This window comes from Saccoglossus kowalevskii, chromosome 11 (genome assembly GCF_978046115.1).
Source record: "Saccoglossus kowalevskii chromosome 11, keSacKowa6.1, whole genome shotgun sequence".
NCBI lineage: Eukaryota > Metazoa > Hemichordata > Enteropneusta > Harrimaniidae > Saccoglossus > Saccoglossus kowalevskii.
In genome coordinates this window covers 13,956,970-13,961,805 of record NC_140651.1, presented here as the reverse complement: position 1 = coordinate 13,961,805, position 4,836 = coordinate 13,956,970, and the positions used below count along the sequence as shown (strand labels likewise).

The 4,836-nt window shown below is 33.3% G+C and overlaps 1 long non-coding RNA gene across 1 annotated transcript; it reads left to right on the top strand.

Moving 5' to 3' along the window:
- The first annotated feature begins 1,787 nt into the window (after window positions 1-1,787).
- LOC144352394 (uncharacterized) lies at window positions 1,788-4,626 on the top strand. The gene is made up of 3 exons (XR_013420604.2): window positions 1,788-1,866; window positions 3,787-3,828; window positions 4,507-4,626. It is a non-coding gene; the product is annotated as an uncharacterized LOC144352394 (long non-coding RNA).
- Window positions 4,627-4,836: the final 210 nt, after the last annotated feature.

The following is a 4,836-nucleotide window of genomic DNA, read 5'->3' as shown; positions in this document are numbered from 1 at the left end:
AGGGTAAAGTTGAACAGTTTAATATCATTACTTCAAAACGTGTGGTCAGTCAGAAGCACAAAATTAATACTGATCTTAACTATAGATATATTGGGAAGCTGAAAATAACATCTTTGGAAATAAAACCACATCTATCCCTTGGATTACAATAATTAGTACTACTATTTATTTATTTATTTATTTAGATACTGATGTGTCCGTAGATGATTTTGTCCTAATCGGACCAGCAAACATCACTTATGGAGACTACGAATCCAATGTGGTTTTCAGTATGAGCATCAGTGCAACTCTACATGATTCTACCATATCATCAATCAGGCTATATTTTGCCGATGAAGACAAGCACTATTCATATCCAATGAATAAGTCGACTAGGTTTACCTCAGACATATCATTACCAATATCAGTCAACAAGGATGAAACACAAAATATAACTTATTCTACTGCTAATGTGTATGTGTACTCATCGCATTGTCTGCTTTATAGATACATGTGTGTTGTCATAACAACGAATGAAGATGATTATAATTTACATAACAATTATAAGTGCGTGAATGTGGATAGAAGCAAGTTCAAATGCATAGGTAATCAATTGCAATGTTACATTGTAGTGCTCAATACTTTGATCAAGAAAGTTACATACAATTTCAGGAAAATGCACTGTAATAGATTTGGTGCATTACATATTTAAATCACTAAATCACTCAATAATGAAACACCTCAGTCAACAAATATAAAACTCAACCTGAGAAAATGGCGGATAATTTTACATACTTTTATAATAATGTGGTTACAACTTCATAAACAGATTAATTACTATTTTCGGAAGATGTTATAAATAGTAACTTATATGGAGATTCCAACATCACAATTTACATTCAAAAAACTCTTTATATGTGTAGAACCTCGCAAATTGCACAAGGCGCTTGAAAATATGTATGTTTGTACTTTTCACGGTATTGTAAGCCTTTTAAAGCGGGAGAGTCGTCACCTGCGCATGCGTCAGATGGCCATAGCGTGTCAGTATTTACAAACAGGCGTCTACTCATGAACCTTTGCGTCTTTAGCGTGTGTTATCGTCGCTTGGGACTCAATCTCCGCGCGTGCGCAAGTGACGACCCTCCCGCTTTAACATGTTTCATTTGTCGTGTAGTTTCAAAATGGCAACAGTGTAAATTCAGAATTGTCTAAACAAATATGTTTAAGGCACGAATCTACATATATACGTTTACCGACTGACAACAATACATAAACACAGTTTTAAAATCTATAAGTACAATATTTCGTCAATATAACGACTCCATAATGAAAGGCGCTATACTTAAAACACCCGTGAGTTTCTCATATGTGTATATATTTTACAATCGAACATTGTTGCATCATAATGTAATATTGCGACTGAACACATTTACAACTAATTGCATTTGCAACTAATTTACATTTGGACAGATCGATGGCTAGATGCGTTCAAGATACTCGAACCAACAAATGTGATGTATAAACCAGAAGGAGAATATTATGTGACCTTCACATTCAGATATGGGATAGAAAACACAGATTGTAACATTGAATATTTCTGGTTGTATTTTGCAACTGATGAAAACTTCTATGCTGCTGAGGAGACCTATTCTGTCGGTGGTGTCAATACCGATGGCCTTGTCTATGATTACGATGTCGAAGAATGCTCCAATATAAATGCACCATGGGCAACAAGTTCTTTTTACTGTGATAGTTCGCTATGTGATGCGCAATACACTCATCTTTGTTTGGCAATAGATCAAAGCGAACAGGACACCAACCCATTAAATGATTACCAATGTACCAAATTGGGCAATGGTTCAGAAGCAGGGTCTATTGATTGTAGAGGTAGGTATCCATTACCTGACACTTAAGGCTATGAAAGTGTGTCTCGTACTTTATTATTGGCGCTATTGTGAACGATTGTAACATAACAATCAACCATTTCGATCGGTAGCCTCTATTTCAAGAATACCCCTTCTTAGAGGCAAGTATACAAGAATAATTCCACGACATGTACAGAAAAGCTGTAGCGAGTGTTTATTGAGTGAGTGCAGTGCAAAGCATATAATTTTGTGGCGATAGATTTTCCGTTCGTTCGCTCAACAGCTAAAGGATAGCTACGCGATATTCATGGCAGAAATGCAAAATAATACACATGGTACGCAACATTAGGTTGTATAAGATATGTACATCTAAAAACAAATGTTTTTCGTGGTATTCAGCTATACAAATGTCATAATCCGCCCTCAAACTATCAAGTCAGCATGCGCTGTTGAAAAAAACTGCAATATGTAAATATTTTACCCAACAATAGTCCATGTACATGTTCACGTGGATTTGATTTAGCCAATAATACATATCAGTGAAAATAGCAAAATTAGTTTCATATTAATGATAGTTATTCAAAATCCAGATGTGATATTTATTAATAAATTATAATTGCTGTATACTGTGTACCACTTGAACATGTACATGGACTATTGTTTTAGACATAATTACATGGCCAAAGTGACCCTACATAATTAAGTCCAATGTCCCATTAAATGCAATTGAAAACTAGGAGTTGAGTACAATTCCAGATAAAACTGTAATCTATCTGAGTAATACCTAAATATTGGTAGACTACTTAAAATTGCCCAGCTACACTAATCACTTGCGTTTGCATAGAAACAGTAGCCCGATAGTAATAAAACAAAAAGCTCCTAGTTAGTTTATAAAATTAGTCATTTATTGTATTATCTAATGCCTAGAAAAATTTGAAATGTTTGCACTGTTTTTGCGCAAATAAATTATGCTTATATGTTACCCAGATTAAAAGAGCATTTCATGAGGATTTAGGGCGACAAAACATGTTATTAAACGTATTAAAGTAAGTGAGTGACTTGAACATAACTTTGTTAACCGACAGGAATTGTAGTTTGAACAAATTCGAATACGTAAATGAAGCTTGTATCGAACTGTGTGTAGTTCGAGGTCTATGCTGAGACAACGTTTCCTGTCACGACACAAAATTAAATTTCTTCTTAGTTGATCACAAACGCGCTCGCGATCGTGAAAGGCAATCGTTCTTAATCGGTGGCGGCGCAGTTAAATATTTGTTTACTACTCTCATGTACCCCGCTAATGATAACTTACAACTTGTCTCTATTTATTCAATGTCAATATGATTTTAATTTCTATGAACTTTTATTGTTTTACTACCAAAATAAAAATAACATTATTTAAATACATTTTATTATACTCTTTTTTAAGCGTGGAGCATCTCACAAGTGAGAGTGTAATTATTATTTTAGTACTATGCAATTGAAACGAAATCATCGAAATATTGCTTCGAAAAGTAATGTGTTCACTATTTAAAAATGTTGCATTTATATATATGCATAGTAATCGTATAAGCCAGTAAAAGTAACAATCGCGAAACTCAACAATTATAATGTAACATAATTTATCTCATCCACAATTTTACCACGGGCGTTTAGTATGAAACGAGATATCATATTTTGTTCAAATCAGTGTAGTAAGTAGTTCAAAAAATGTTGGTTCACTAGTCTAGTTTATATTTCACTTCGTTGTGGGTTTTTTATTTAATAATTCTTTAATTTTCGCCATATTCATGCATATGGGATACTAGAGTGGCTGCTAATGCGAATATAGATATGACTAAAAAAAAGCAATTACTAAGCATTTTGTTTATTATAGTATATCTATTCAATTATTGATGTGAATATTGTGTTATACTATAGGTTTTATTATGTTTCTTTATAGGATATGAGAGTGAATATGAATATTATCCAGATTCCCAGGCCGGTATGTGTGCCCAATAATACCAATTTTATATCAGTATTGTTATTGATGCAACTAAAAAGTGTCAATGTAACCCTGTAAACTCGCATCATAAAACGTAAATGTTTCAGTTCATTCTATTTGCATTAAATATTGACCTAGATGTCAATTTCACTTTTAATGCATAGAACATAAATTAGCCAAGATTTTCCAGTTTAAAAATGTCAGTAGATGGAAACTGCACAGTATAAAAACAGCAGGTGGATTTATTAACTATCTTGTATGTATTTAATACCAACGTTATTAGAAATAGGGCAGTCTGATATGAAATTATCTGGTAGCTAGTCTCGTTACAAAGAGTATGTGCCTCCACTAAAATGAGAGCATGTCCGAACATATATGTGAGACTTCAATGCCTTTTTTTAAAGGATTTTGATTGAATATCAATGTTGATACAAAATATCTTTAAAAGTGTTAGGACTTTGTCTTCGATACTTGACAAGTATATACCATTTCAGTTATTATCTTTATACTATAGTTAGCTTAATGTCTGTGGACTAATGATTCATACTTCATTTGTAAGTATAATTGAATGTGGTATATGTTGACCTTTGTAACTATTGTGTTTATACATACACCAATTCCGCACAGGCAAATGGCACTTGTTACTCGCTAATAATTTTTTTTCACCCATTTTTGCAGGCAGCATCTACATAGCAACGAGAAGCTTAGTGATTTGGGCCTTGACCTCTAATGGCATATTATGGTTAATCGTAGTCTGTCTGATAGTGGTATTATGTGTCAAGTACAGAAAAAAGAAAATGAAGATAGAGGTGAGAACTTCCCCTTCGCGTATTTTTTTAACTACTAACAGCAAAACGTTGTTGATACCTAACCTAGTTCAAAATCAATTGCATCACCAATATAGTCGTTCATAGTCGATCATATATTCTGCGATATTTTGAGTTAAAAATACAATGAACCCTTACTAACACACTGAACATAAACTGAAAATTGAGGAGTTAGGAAGCG